The 15211-nt window shown below is 46.4% G+C and overlaps 1 long non-coding RNA gene across 2 annotated transcripts in view; it reads left to right on the top strand.

The window, feature by feature from the left end:
- The window catches only part of LOC137220069 (uncharacterized), a 28473-nt gene extending 14159 nt beyond the window's left edge, over window positions 1-14314 (top strand). The window contains exons 2-3 of one of the 2 annotated variants that reach the window (XR_010941447.1): window positions 6168-6276; window positions 11779-14314. This is a non-coding gene — a long non-coding RNA (uncharacterized lncRNA). Of the gene's footprint in view, window positions 1-6167; window positions 7057-11778 lie in introns of those variants that run through there. The other variant, XR_010941446.1, reaches the window with a different exon arrangement.
- The last annotated feature ends 897 nt before the right edge of the window (window positions 14315-15211 follow it).

The following is a 15211-nucleotide window of genomic DNA, read 5'->3' as shown; positions in this document are numbered from 1 at the left end:
CTGCTTTCAACAGTAGGACAGATACCTCCTAACCCCCATGATGCCAATCTCCTTCTCTGTTCTTCTCCATTAATTTTCAAACAAATATTTACTGAGTGCTTGTTCTGTGCCAGGCACAGTTCTAGGTACTCAGAAACTTAGAGGTCAACCTTAAGAAAGGACCATTTGAAATTTGCTGTCAAACCAGTTGTTCTTTTTGATACAGAGAGATGATGTCCATTAAAAATTTTCATGCTCTTTACAGAAATTCCCAACTAAATTTTCTTTTAATTTAATAATTTACCATTTTTTCCTGATTACAAAATTAAATGTGCTTATCATAGAAAGTTTGGGAAATACAAAAATTCCAAAGAACAAAATAAAAATTACCCATAATCCCACTAGTCAGAGACAATCACTATTACCATGTTGGTCTAAGTCTCTAAACTCTATAATAATAATAGGTAACATGGTGGTTACTGTGTGTCTGGCCTGTTTAATTACTTCATATTCGTCAACTCAATTCAATCCTCACAATAACCCAACAAGTTAGGTATTTATTTTCTTGTTCATTTGTTCAATAAATATTTTTTCAGCCCCTATCATGTGATCATTTGGTCCTAATCTATGTGCTCAGGATGCAGGGATAGACTATGAAGAAGTGGCATGGGTTGTCTCACTAAGTAAATAGGATAGTTAGGTCTATTTATCTATTTATTAGGATTATAGTAGAAGTTCTGATGCTGTCCAAGTACCGCTTCAGGACTGAAGACTTTTCCCCCAGCTGCTGGGAGTGTTGACAGACTTCAGCTTTTTTGGAAATTGCCTTTGATGAAGAAAGTCACCTTACCCAAGATCACACTGGCTTCAGGGGCAGCCCACACCCAATGACTGGTTAATGTGAGGATTCAAAGACCTGCTCCCTTGCCCCAGCTTGACACTACTCCAAAGGGTCAGTCCAGCTTTAGACCTTCACATGGGCCTGGCTACGGCCTCACTGAGGCTGCACTGTGGTCCAACCAACTTCTCCCTGTATACAATCCTGCCCCCTTCACTTCCCATCCAGAGGTGTTGATATCAAGAGTGCTTTCTAACATAACTTCTTCTGTGTTGATACCTGCCTTGGGATCTCCTTCCCTGGGAATTCAACCTATGGCTATTGGTATCAGCAGTGGTTGAAGAAAGAAGGTGCTGAGATAGGATTTTGGAATTAGATCACCCATCATCCAGCTGACAGTAAGGACCCTGCCTTACCTAGTAAGGTAGCAGTGAACTTGTTAAACCTTTCACTGATGGTAAACTGGGATAGTATTCTGGTGGAAGGGAATGGCACTAGTGGGTGTGATATATCAGGCATTTGAGAAATATGGGGGAAATAGTAACTACTGGGACAGTGGAATTAGAATAATTAACACTTTGCAATATTGAGAAGGATTAATCAGCAATTAAAAACCTGGTGTAGGGGCTTCCCTGGTGGCGCAGTGGTTGAGAGTCCGCCTGCCGATGCAGGGGACGCGGGTTCGTGCCCAGGTCCGGGAAGATCCCACGTGCCGCAGAGCGGTTGGGCCCGTGAGCCATGGCCGCTGAGCCTGCACGTCCGGAGCCTGTGCTCCGCCATGGGAGAGGCCACAACAGTGAGAGGCCCGCATACCGCAAAAAAAAAACCAAAAAACAAAAAAAACCTGGTGTGAAAACCAGAGGACCTCCTTGGGAACATATAAGGAGATGCTCACCTGTGTGTGGAGGACAGGGAAAGCAGAAGAGCAGGTCCAAGGCTTAATCACAAGAGTAGCGAGCACTAAAGATGGTCAAACTCCCAACGTAGACAGGACAGAGCCCTTATTGGGAAAGAATGGAACCTCGACACATGGAATGTGAATATCTGAGTTGATGTACCCCAAAACCTTGAATTTCCAGGTTACCTGAACCCTCTGAGCCTGCAGAAGTGGCCCACCTCTCCCTAAGAAGGGCTGGCACTGCCCCCTTGCTTAGAGAGGTTGCAGGGGGCTCTCCCTGGCAGGACACACACCTCCTATAGAATCTGCCGCCATCTGCCCTCCTGACCCCTAGGCTAATACCTAAGGTAAAGCCACAGCATAACCTGGACAGAGACAAGCTAGGCCTGATAAGGTAGGATAGGGCTCCTACTCCAGAGGAGCTGCTAAACCTACCCACATACACCAGGAGCTGCTGTGAGAGTACGCAGGCGACTGCATTCTGAAGGTGCGGGATTAACAGGGGCAACGTATAAAGCCGGAAAAGAGATTTTCAATTTGGGAGCCGTCTTTCAAGACATAGGATTTAATGCCCTGGCAAGATTCCAGGGTGAGAGTGTGAACATGCTGCTAGGATGGTTCTCAGAAGCATGGAAAACTGATGGCCTGCACTAAGTGAGGTAGAAATGCTAGAATAGCCGTGGCAGACGATGGAAGATGGGAATAAAAGGCTCAGAGGAGTGGGCACGTTAGAACTCATATACTATGTGCAACAGAAAAGCCTGCCAGGTGGCTGTGTCCCATAGGAAGGCCTGGAGGATACCTCAAAGCGTAAGAGGTATCCTGGTGAGTGTGAGAGGGGCACCAGTGTCACTAAGAGTCTATAGGCCAGGGCTAACGGTAGGAGCTGCCGTTACAGAACCCAGCTCACTAATGATAATGGGGATGGTAGGACCGTGAAACAACAGGGACCAGATGTGGTAGCTCACCCTCAGTAGCCAGGTGGATGCAATTATCCTAATGAGTAGCAAGGCTGGAGTGGCAGCCAGGGGACTCTGGCCCCCAGAGAATTGTGGAGATGGTTAATAGAACATAACAAAAGTAATTGGGCAAAAGTGTTCTGCTCAGTCTGGTGATCACTAATCCAAGGATGGCAGCCCCAATAAAAAGCCACGATCCCTTGCTCAGTTTCCAGAAAGGAACTAGTTTTCAGACCTAGAACTCATGCATTGATAGAAAGTTCAGGTCCCCAGTAGGAAGTACCCTGTAACACCACGATGATGTACATGGAGGCATTTCCCAAACCTTTCCCAAAAGGGAACTCTGGCTACTTGTTTGGGTAGTCAGATACTGAGAAAAGGGAATACTCTTTCAAGGACTGTTGGGCATGGGGTCTGGGTTGAGACCCTGATACCCGAAGTATCATCATGAGAACCCTGTTAGCGTGGGTGCATATGGGGGCCAGTTAGTAAGTGGAGGCTGGCCCAGGTCTGGCCCCCAGTGTGCCCACTGGGTCCATGGGCCTACCAGGTGGTTACTTCCCTAGTCTCTGAATGGACATATCTTGGTTCATTGGCCTGTGGAATAAAAGCTATTTAGCGGAAAGGCCTTAGAAACTCCCTTTCTTGCACCACTTCTGCCCCCATGAGCCAAGATAGTAAATAAAAAACAATAGTGCATCCCAGGGAGGAAGATAGCAATTCATACAAAGTAATTACACAAGCAATTCAGAGTCCTAAGGGTTACAGGGCTGGTGGTCCCCAGCATGTCTCCATTTAATCATTAGTCTGCACCCTGCAAAATTCAGACAGATCCTGGAGGATGACAAAAGATTACTGTAGTCCACCAAGCAGTAGACCTATCTGCAGCTGCTGTGCCAGATGTTATGTCTTTGCTAGAGCAAATTATCATATCTTCAGGTACATAATATGTGGCCAGTGAACCAATGAGTGCATTTATTTCTATCCCTACCAGAAAGAGGATCAGAACAGTTGATTCACTTGGAACAGACAACACATACATTTACAGTATTTTTTTAAAATATTTATTTATTTGGTTGCATCAGGTCTTAGTTGCAGCAGGTGAGCTCCTTAGTTGCACCTCTCTGGCTCTTTAGTTGTGGCATGCTAACTCTTGGTTGCAGCATGCATGTGAGACCTAGTTCCCTAACCAGGAATTGAACCTGGTCACCCTGCATCGGGAGCGCAGAGTCTTAACCACTAGCCACCAGTGAAGTCCCTCCATTTACAGTCTTGTCTCAGGGCTATGTTAATGCTCCCACTCTTGGCATTATGTAGTCCCAAGAGACCTGGACTGGTTGGATATTGATGACATCATGCTGATTGGACCAGATGAGCGAGAAGTGACTAGCTCGTTAGAGACCTTTGTAACACATGCATTCCAGAGAGTGGGAGAAAAACCTTATGAAGATTCAGAGGTCTCACATGTCAGTAATGTTTTTAGGGGTCTAGCGGTCTGGGGCATGCTGAGACATCCCCCCTCCAAAGTAAAGGATATATTAGTGGCTCTTGCATTTCCCACCACAAAGAAGGAAATCCAACACCTGTTAAGCCTCTTCGAGTTTCACAGGCAGCATATTCCAAACCTGGGAATATCACTTCAACCCATATACCAGGTGACATGAAAGCCTGTCAGCTTTAAGTGGGGCTTAGAGCAGGAAAGGTCTCTGCAGAGGATGTCCAGGCTGCAGTGCAAGCAGTCCTGCTACTTGGGCCATATGATCTGGCAGACCCTATGTTCCTAGAGGTATCAGTGGTAGAAAAAGACGTCATGTGGAATTGACGACAAGTCCCGATGGGAGAATCACAATGCAGATCCCCAGGGTTCTGGAGCAAGGCCATGCCATCTGCCGTAGGAGCTTTCTAGAAAGCTCCTGGCATGCTATTAGGCCCTAATAGAGAGAGACATATGACCGTGGGACAACAAGTGGCCAGGAAGCCAGAACTGCTCAGCATGAGCTGAGTTCTGTCAGAGCCGTTGGAATCATAAGGTCAGGCAGTCCCAGAAGTAGTTCATCGTAAGATGGAAATGCTGCATCCAGGGTCAACCATGAGCAGGACTGATGGGTATAAGTGATCTACACAAGTTGATGACCCAGACACACAGGCCACCCATCACTGCTGCACCAGCTCCTCTCCCTCAGCTCACTCCCACAGTTCCATGTGGATCCCTGGCTACCAGGTAATGACCAGCTAGCGGAGGAGGGAAAGTCCTTAGTGAGGTTCATGGATGAGTTGTCTTGATATGTGGGTACGAGCTGAAAATGCATGGGTAGCTGCACTACACTATCATTCTGGGGGGATCCAAAAGACAATGGAAAGAGAAATCCTCTCAATGGCAAGACCTTCAGGCACTGAATCTGTCATCCAATTTGTGTGAAAGAAAGAAGTGGCTTGGGTTTTGGAATAAATAAAAACTCATGGGCAGTGGTGAATGGCTTGGTCAGTGACCTTGAAAGAGAAAGAGTTGAAGGTCAGTATAAGGAAATCTGTGGTGGAGACACTTGGATGGACATGTGGGAGCCGGCATGCAGTGTAGAGGTCGTTGGCTAGCATGCCTATGAGACAGTACTTACCAAAGAAGAAGAATTAAACAACGAGGTAGGCAAAACTGACTCAGCCCGTTAAAGTCAACCCACCTCTGTCATATCTGCTGGCACACTGGGTGCATGAGTAGAGTAGCCATATTGTGAGGGACAGAGGCTATGCATGAGCCCAACAGCATGGGCTCCCCCTCACCAAGGCTGATCTAGCTACTCTGCTATATGTCCAACCTACCAGCAACAGAGGCCAACTCTGAGTCTTTTCTTTGCTATCATCCCTGAGGAAACCAACCAGCTACCTTGCAAGGAGTAGCAATTAAATTTTTTAAATAGGAAAACTAGCAGAAAATATAACATTTATTAGGTCTGTGCAGGAATGACAATTTTCATGGCTTTAAAGCAAGAGAAGCTATCAGTGAGGAAAAGATGAACAGATTTGAATACTTTAAAATGTAAAACTTCTGTGCAAATGAAGAGATAAAAGATGGAGAACATTTGCATTAAATTATGACACATAAATGATTAATGTGTTATGACTTTAATTTATAGCCTTCTCGATGTATAAGAAAAGTGCTGGGACCCTAATAGATGAATGTAGAATATAAAACTACCATTTATTGAATATTTTTCTATGCTCACATAGATTTACAAAATCAAATTGTACTGATTGTTTTGTGTATAAAATGTTTTATGAACAGCTTTTCTCACATAACAGCACAGACTGTGTTACTAACTAGTCTTCTAGAGCATAGTTTTCAGTAGTTACAAAGTATACTATTTCATTGATGAGGAAGTACAGCTCTATTTTAAAGTTTTCTTCCTTCCTTCCTTCCTTTCTTTTTTTTTTTTTTTGCCATTAATGTTGCAAGACTTAGATATTCCATTGATGACTTTGCCTTTTCTCCATGCAGGGCCTCAACCAGTACCACTATCCAAGTGCTTCTACAGTGTTCCAATCTGCCAGCATCAGATCCCACATAACATTGTATTAAACCAAGGGACTCCTTTGCAGCAAAAGAGGTACGAATGTAGGCCCATGACCACAGGCATACGTCATACTATCTAGTCAGAGAGAATGAAGGAATAGGCTGTCGAAGCATCAACTTGAAGGCATTGCTAAGATGGCAACATCCTTTTTCAATCTGGGAACCAAGAGGCAGAAGCAAGAATGACTCCCTTTACCATCACTCTCAATGATCCACTCAGGGAATTTGCGCTTCCTGTCTCTGCAGCTCTGGGCTCTGCAGGGTTCGAGATTCTGGTTATAAAAGAAGGAATGCTTCCACTAGGGGACACAGAAAAATTCTCACTGAATTATAAGCTATGGCTGCCCCTTGGGAACTTCAGGCTCTTCGTGCCAAATGACAAGTAGTCAAGAGAAGGAGTCCCCATCTTGGCAGGAGTGACAGACCCTGACCAGTAGAGAAGGCAGGATGGCTGTTTCACACTTGGGGCGAGAAGAACAATGTGGCATGCAGGGGATCCATTTGGGTGACTCCTGATACTTCCTCACCCAATTTTGACAGCTGATGGACAAGTCTAGAAGCTATGGCTGAGAAGGGCATGGTGACAGGGAACAGAACCATCAGAGACGAGGGTCTGGGTCACCCACCGGGTAAGCCACCTAGATCAGCAAAGGTGCTATTTGCAGGTGACGGGAATCTAGAATGGATAATACGGGGAAGGAGAGAAAGTAAATTTCAGCTGTTGCCCCAAGACAATCTGCCATGCCAGGGGCTGTGGTTCATCCCCTTAACCTCTCTCTTGTTAAGTTTCCCCTCAGAAAGAAGCCACCTGGAATTCTGGAGGAGCTGCTCCCCAAACTTCTATCAAGTAGTAGATCTAAGCACAGAAGGGGTGGATTATAATGGATGCTGTAATGCACTGCCCATGGTCCGCATCAGGGCTGATGACCTTATTCACCCAATTTGTTGGGAGCGCAGCCAGCAGACATCCCTCGGCTGTCAGCCTTCCTCTGGAACTGCCTCTGCTGAAGACAGTCCCCTGATCCCTTCCCTACAGCTGCCTTCCAATGGTCAATTCAATCCAATGTCTGGTTGAATCAGGTAGAGAGTGTCTTAGCCCCTCACTCTAACTCTGCCAGCTTCAGAGCTCCGTGTGGGGTTGGCTTACAGCTTTGTTGAGACAGACCAACCCCGCTTCTTCCTCTCCCTCATGTGGGAGTTGACCCCAAGAGCACTCCTAAATAAAATTCCTGCATGCCAATCTCCAGCTCTGAGGCTGCCCTCTGGGGAACCCATCATGTGACAGTGCTATCTGAGCAGACTTGAAAGGAATAAGAAGGAAGATCATTCCAGGCAAAAGGGTGGCTATTCCAAAAGCCCTAGAGGCAGGAATGTCTGTGTGGTTAAGAAACAGCAAAAGAGGGCTTCCCTGGTGGCGCAGTGGTTGAGAGTCCGCCTGCCGATGCAGGGGACATGGGTTCGTGCCCCGGTGTGGGAAGATCCCACATGCCACGGAGCGGCTGGGCCCGTGAGGCATGGCCGCTGAGCCTGCATGTCTGGAGCCTGTGCTCTGCAACGGGAGAGGCCACAACAGTGAGAGGACCGCAAACCGCAAAAAAAAAAAAAAAAAAAAAAAAAAGTAAAAGGATCATTCAGGCTGCTGTCTTGAGAAAAGAGTGGTGGAGGGCAAGGATGGTCACAGGGACACTAATTAGGAGTCCATTTCAGTAGCCCAGGTGAGAGGGGATAGTGGCTCAGATGAGGCTAGTAGTGGTGAAGGTGATAAAAGCTGATCTGATTCCAGATATATTCTGCAGGTAGAGTCAACAGATTTTCTGAGAGATTGGATGTAGGGTATGACAGGGAAAAAAACAAAAAGAATTAGGAATGACTCTAAGCTTTTTGTTCTGAACAACCTGACGCACGAACGGAATTGAGGTAGGAATGCCATGGGTGGAGCAAATTGGGGAGTGAAAATAAGGATGTTAATTTTGTTTTGTATATTAATTTTGAGATGCCTGTTAGACATCTAAATAAAGCTGTTGTGTAGTCAGTTGGAAAAACCAGCCTGTATTTCAGGGAGAGGTTTGGAATGGAGATATACATTAGAATCATCTGCATACAGATATTATTCAAAATCTTGAAACTGGATGAGACCATCAAGGGAGGGTGAGGGGTGTAGATGGAGAAGACCAAGGACTGAGTCCCAGGTGCTCTGTCCTTAAGAGGGCAGGGAAAAGGGAAGATACAGCAAAGGAGATGGAGAAGTGACCAATGTGAGGTAGGAAGAAAATCTAGAGTGTACAGGGTCCTGGAAGCCAAGAGAAAAAAGTATGTCACAGAAGGAGGGGCCAACCGTGCTGAATTATGCCCAATTATGATGATAGCCAAGGATTGTTCGTTGAATTTAGTCAATGTTGGTGACCTGGATAACGTCAGTTTCACTGGAGTGGCGAGGGCAAGAAACTGGTGGGAGCCGATTTCAAAGAGTGTGCAGATAGCCTACTCTTTTGAGGAGTTTTTTTGCCAAGAGAAGTAGGGAAATGATCAATCAAGGCTGGGAAAATGGTTAGGAGAAGGTACTATTATTGTGCCCATTTTACAGATAAGGAAACTGAGGCTTAAAAAAAGTTGAGGAATTTGCCCAGGTTCATTCAACTAGTAAGTTGTGATTTGAGCACAGATCTGTGTGATAGAAACTTACTCTTTCTTAAAATTGTCTGTTGTAAAACTGATGAATATTCTTATAGATAAGCATATAATTACATCTCTGAATATTTCCTTAAAATGAATTTCTAGAGGTAGAAATTCTGGGTCAAAATGTATACACCTGTGGATACCTTTGAATCCACATTGCCAAAGCCCTGCAGAAAAGCTTGTAGCCGGTTACACTTCCATCAGCAGCCTATGAAGTCTGTTTCCCTGCATTATTGCCAACACTGGATCTTATCTTTCCTCCCCCGTCAGTTGCAGAGGTGAGAATAATATCTTATTTTGCATACGTATGATTACCAGTTACAGCTGACCATGTTATACAAGCCTGTTTCCCAGCATCCCTTTGGCTTCTGCTGACGTTTATCACTCTCAGGCCTGATCACCCTCACCTGACCACTCTCTTCACGCATACTCATCCCCTGCAGCAACATGTCCAGTTTAGAAGGTAAACTACACAGAGCAAAATAGAATTAAAAAGTAATAATAGCTTTAAGGTAAGAAATTAGATCTTGAGTGGTTTTTTTTTTTTTTTTTTTTGCGGTACGCGGGCCTCTCACTGTTGTGGCCTCTCCCGTTGCGGAGCACAAGCTCCGGACGCGCAGGCTCAGCGGCCATGGCTCACGGGCCCAGCTGCTCCGCGGCATGCGGGATCTTCCCGGACCGGGGCACGAACCCGTGCCCCCTGCATCGGCAGGCGGACTCTCAACCACTGCGCCACCAGGGAAGCCCTTGAGTGGTTTTTATATCTGAGAGACTGTGGAAGAGCTAAAATATTAGGAAAAGTTGGGGGGCAAAGTGGAACTGTGTCTAAAAGGACCCTGTATATGATCTTCTATGTGACTATGACCTGAGAGTATCCAGTTCCAAAGAATCCCCCAGGGGGTGAATGGGAGGGGAAAGGGACATCCCTTTGTAAAATATACTTTGCAGCCCATAATTTCCAATTTAGTCACTTTTTTTCTTTTAATAGTTTTTTTTTTCCAACAGCTTTTCTGTTCTTCATTTGCTCTTCAGTCTGGGAAGACAGCTGATAAACTGGCCCTTGCACATTTGAAAGAAATAAAGATATTTATTTATGCCACCAATACTAGTTGTAGAAAGATTAGGAAATAAAGAGAAGCAGGAAGAAAAATAATTAAACCAACAGAAATTCCTCCCACTGTGCTCTAAATAATTATTATTTATATTTTGCTGATTTGGGTTTCCAGATATTTTTATTAAAAATTTTACATAATACATTTATATAATCTATTATTTTCAGTGAATAAATCTTGAACATCTTTCTGGCTTTCTAGTTGTCAGCAAATATTGATCTATATTGTTGTTTTTAATGAGTTAATTTTTTTTAAATTTATTTATTTATTTTTGGCTGCATTGGGTCTTCGTTGCTGCGCACAGGCTTTCTCTAGTTGCGTTGAGCGGGGGCTGCTCTTCGTTGAGGTTCACAGGCTTCTCACTGCGATGGCCTCTCCCATTGTGGAGCACAGGCTCTCGGTGTGTGGGCTTCAGTAGTTGCAGCACGCAGGCTCAGTAGTTGTGGCGCATGTGCTCAGTTGCTCCACGGCATGCGGGATCCTCCCGGACCAGGGTTCGAACCCATGTCCCCTGCACTGGCAGGTGGATTCTTAACCACTGCGCCACCAGGGAAGCCTGGTGAGTTAAATTTTATAAAATTCCATTATATAGATAATTGTGATCAATTTACTTAATCTCTTATTTTTGGAATTTTAGGTTATATCTTAGTTTTTTATTGTAATAAGCATGATAAACAATCTTATACATACATACTTGTGCACTCATCCACTATTACTCTAGTATAAATTCAAAGTGAGTTTACCAAGTCAAAGAGCATGCACATTTTTAGGGTTTTTTGTGTTTTTTTTTTTTTGCGGTACGCGGGCCTCTCACTGTTGTGGCCTCTCCCGTTGCGGAGCAACAGGCTCCGGACGCGCAGGCTCAGCGGCCATGGCTCACGGGCCCAGCCGCTCCGCGGCATGTGGGATCTTCCCGGACCAGGGCACGAACCCGTGTCCCCTGCCTTGGCCAGCGGACTCTCAACCGCTGCGCCACCAGGGAAGCCCTGTTTTGTTTTTTATTTTTGGCTGTGTTGGGTCTTCGTTGCTGCACGCGGGCTTTTCTCTGGTTGTGGCGAGGGAGGGCTACTCTTTGTTGCCATGCACAGGCTTCTCATTGTGGTGGCTTCTCTTGCTGTGGAGCATGGGCTCTAGGCACATGGGCTTCAGTAGTTGTGGCACGTGGGCTCAGTAGTTGTGGCTCGCGGACTCTAGAGCTCAGGCTCAGTAGTTGTGGCGCACGGTCTTAGTTGCTCCACGGCATGTGGGATCTTCCCGGATCAGGGCTCGAACTCGTGTCCCCTGCATTAGCAGGGAGATTCTTAACCTCTGCGCCACCAGCGAAGCCCTTTTTAGGGGTTTTGAGATGTGTTTCTAATTGCCCAAACGCTTCCCAAACCACTTTATCTCCACAACAGAGTTCTAGCTCATAAACGAACATTGGTTTTCACTAAGCAGTGTTCATGCTGAAATAAACAGAAGGAAGTCACAAGTTTTCTTTGGAAAGATAGTTCCCTAGGCAAGGATATTACTTAAGAAAGACAAAGTGAAAACAAGAGGTAAGTGGAGGGAGGGTAGATTAGCGTCTAGAAAGTGAAGAAGCAGATCTGTACTCAAGGAGGACCTGAGCTTCCAGAAGCTTCATTTGGCCTGGACTCTGGTTAATGGCAGCGGCAGTGCCAGGGCTCTTGTTTGTACCTGTCTACTTTTGCACCTGTCTCCTTCCAACACTCCTATTGACACTTATCCAATGCCAACTCCTTGTGCAGGTGGCTCCTGTAGGCTCCTTGTCGCTTTGGAAAGGACCTAATACCTTCCAAGTTCCCTTCCAGCACACAAAATTCCTGCTGGCTGACGGAAGACATGATGGCATCAGAAGAAGAGCCAGGTCAGAGGTGAGCGTGTGTGGACACGTAGGTGGCACAGACACCAGGAGAACGTGGTGTCCTCTTAGAAGACCCACATCACAAGCAACAGAAGAATCCTCTGCAGGAACCCCGACAGCCACCTTCACTCTACACCCTGGTCTCTTAACCCAGCAGGCCCCAAGGCAAGCTCATTCTTATCTCCTGTGGGCTCCTACTCCTGTCTTCACCTACTGGCTTCCCCACCTCTTAGGAGCCTGTATGGGAGGCCTCATCTGTCACTTGTGACTGCTCCCTCTCCTTGACCTCCGACATCTAAGCTGCCAATCATATGCAGCCATTCTATCGTCAGAGCATCTCTTTCCCTCCTCTCCATCCTCACAGCCTTGGGTGAAACCACCATACCTCTTGCCTATGAGAAGGTAGCAGTGTCCTGAATGTGTCTTTCCATGCAAGTTCAAAATTCTCATGGCTCAACACAGTCTGCAGGGTACTGTTTCCATTCCTGGGTAAGGCACTGACAGCCCTTCCAAACTCTGGCCCCATCCCCGCTTTTCAGCATCACGCCTGCCCCTTCACTTCTTGTGTCCCACCCCCACCAGCAACCACCTCCTTGTGCTTTCGTTCCAGTGTTTTTCCCCCACTGTTCTCACTGGTGCTCAGTCTGCTGAAGTCCTTCACATCCTCAAAGGCCCGACGCAAACATTAATTCTCCGTGGCTTTCTCCAGGCAGGATTAATTATCCTCTTTTCTGTGTTCCCACAGCGTTTTGTCTATACTGCTGCGGGAACATTCATCATGGTAATAGCTGCCTCCTAACAGACTGGGAGTTCACTAAGGACACGGACTCTGTCTCATTCATCTTTGGATTCCTAGAGCCTAGCCCAATGCCAGGCCGATAGTAGGTGCTTAGTAAATATTGGTTGAATAAGGTTGAGTCAGAAATAGACTCAGGTCACTTGACTCTTATTCAGTGGCTTTTATACTATCCCAAAGCAAAGGCTTGCATGGCTAGGATGGGCATTACCGCAAAGCAGGATGGGCTAATCTCTCAACTCTCCACTGGCCATGTCTGTTACCTGTTGAAATTCCACTGGAAATTAATTCTTTGGGGTATGATATTATCTCTAGTTAAATTACAAATATCTCCGGGAGGGATTCATTTTCAACACAATTAACCCTGCAAAAATTTTCATGCTGGAAGGGAACTTAGCAGCTATTAGCTTTTTTCCCCCCAACAACTGACCTACAAGAGCCACCTGCAGGAGTTGGCGTTGGATAAGTGTTGATAGAAAGAGTAGAAGACAGGTCCAGGGAAGGGCCAGTCCTGCATGAAGTACCATGAAGGGAGGTACAGGGCAGCAAGAGGGCATGGATTCCAGGGCAGGGGGTGTTCACTGGGGAGTGGAGTCGTGTGGTGGGAGGAGAGAGGCAGCAGAGAAAAATTCCTCCAACGTCTCAATTTGGTCACATGTCTTCCTCGTGTACCGTACTGATCCTTAGTTCTGATTTCTAAACACCTCTGGTAAATCTTTTCTGCTAGAGTGCCAGAAAATTCTCAGGTAATTTTCCAATTTTAATTCACCTTAATCTTAAAAATAAATACATGCCTCATGGCATTTTTAAGAGGGGTGGGTGTTTGATGAGATGAAATGAGTGACAATAGGGTGTCACAACTCCAGAAAGGTTTCATATCGCAGCTTTAGAGTTTGCCAGTGAGTAGGAGTTTGATGAAGTGAAAAAATGAAATGGCTTCCAAATCACTCTGCCCTACTATGCTGATTTGCAAACACATAACCTTCCTACACTGCTGAAAAGATCCAGCCCTGGGGTGAATGAACCCTGCGCTTGGCACTCACCCAGCAGTTTGAAAAAGGCAGTGAAAGGAAACGTTACCAGTCAACTGATAGCAGCAGGACCGTGAGGGAAGGAGGGCCCAGCCAAGGCAATTTGGACGGGCATCCAGGTCACAGCACAAAGCCTTCCTGGGAATTCTTAGGACAGCAGCAGGTTGGAGCCCTGGCCTCACATTTCACTCTAAAGGAGGCCACCACCGAAATGGGTTGAGATGCTCCTTTCTGGTTTTCTGTATTCAGAGGTTCACACGCCCAGGAGAAGAGAGAACAAGACAAATCAGCCTTATTAGATCTGTCTACTCTTGGGCTTGACTCTGAAGCAGCATCGGGTGGTGTCTTTCAGGACTAGAAGAGTCTAGAAGCTGCCAGGCATTCATGACTTAATTTCACATTTTTTAAAGCTCTGGATTATGTAACACTCTTCTAGATGTGATTGTCACCTCGGATGGACACTTCAAACTGTGATCTTCCGATTTCCCAAAGAAGAGAGTTTGGGGAGTCCGTTAGGCTAGAATCTGCCTCTTTTAGAACCAGCAGGTGGTGTGGCGACCCCTCCACATGTGCCCTGCTGAGGCCCAGATGACTTTTTTAGCCTTACCTCTCACCCAGGGAGTGACTACCTCTCCCTCTCTAGTTTTTCCTTTTTCAAAACTCTTCATAGCTACCAACAGACAGGGCTCTGTCAACATTTAAAAACATTTTTTTAGGCGGCACCATATGGGATCTTAGTTCCCCAATCAGGGATCGAACCCGGGCCCCCTGCATTGGGAGCACAGAGTCTTAACCACTGGCCAGGGAAGTCCCTCCATCAACATTTTTAAAGAAAAGGAACTCTTTCAGGTCAAATCTGTGCCCAACCTCAGTCTATAAAACAGAAGAGATGGGGTCCTCTGGTTGACCTGCGATGAGGGCCTGGTGTCTTCACCTTCCCCTCTCCTCCCCTGGGAAGCAAATCTGTCACAAGTTCAAGAATTCTGCCATCATCCAAATTACAATTTCTCAATCTCCAAGGGAAATTTTGTCATCTGGCATTTCCATGGCTGTTTTAAAATGTTACAGAAGATTTGGCGTGTCCCACTGGGAGGGGCGGGCACCTGTGTCTGGACTTGTAAGCCAGCGGGTGTGACAGGAGAAAGGGACCACTGCTCGCTCGGCTCAGCGGCTCCTGTCCCCCTGTCCTGCTCGCCGTCTACACCACACAAGGCATCTGGATGGGGAAACGGCTTAGGAAGAAGCAGAGGATGACAGAGAACAGAAAGAGTATGACACACGCTTGAGTTAGGTCAGAGGGCCCGGCAGCTCTCCTTTCCCAGCTGACTCAGGACGCCTCCCAGCAAGCTGCTTGCTTGCCGAGGCCTGTCTTGACAACTGGCATTAGACGGTTGTGACTCGTCAGTTCTTACCCCAGGGGTTAATGAACACGCAGCAGAGGCAGACCTGCCACCCCTCAGAATCCTCCCGAAGGCCCCGGATGAGGTGTT

The sequence above is a fragment of the Pseudorca crassidens genome, chromosome 2 (genome assembly GCF_039906515.1).
Source record: "Pseudorca crassidens isolate mPseCra1 chromosome 2, mPseCra1.hap1, whole genome shotgun sequence".
Classification (NCBI taxonomy): Eukaryota; Metazoa; Chordata; class Mammalia; order Artiodactyla; family Delphinidae; genus Pseudorca; species Pseudorca crassidens.
This window is presented reverse-complemented; position numbering and strand designations above follow the sequence as displayed.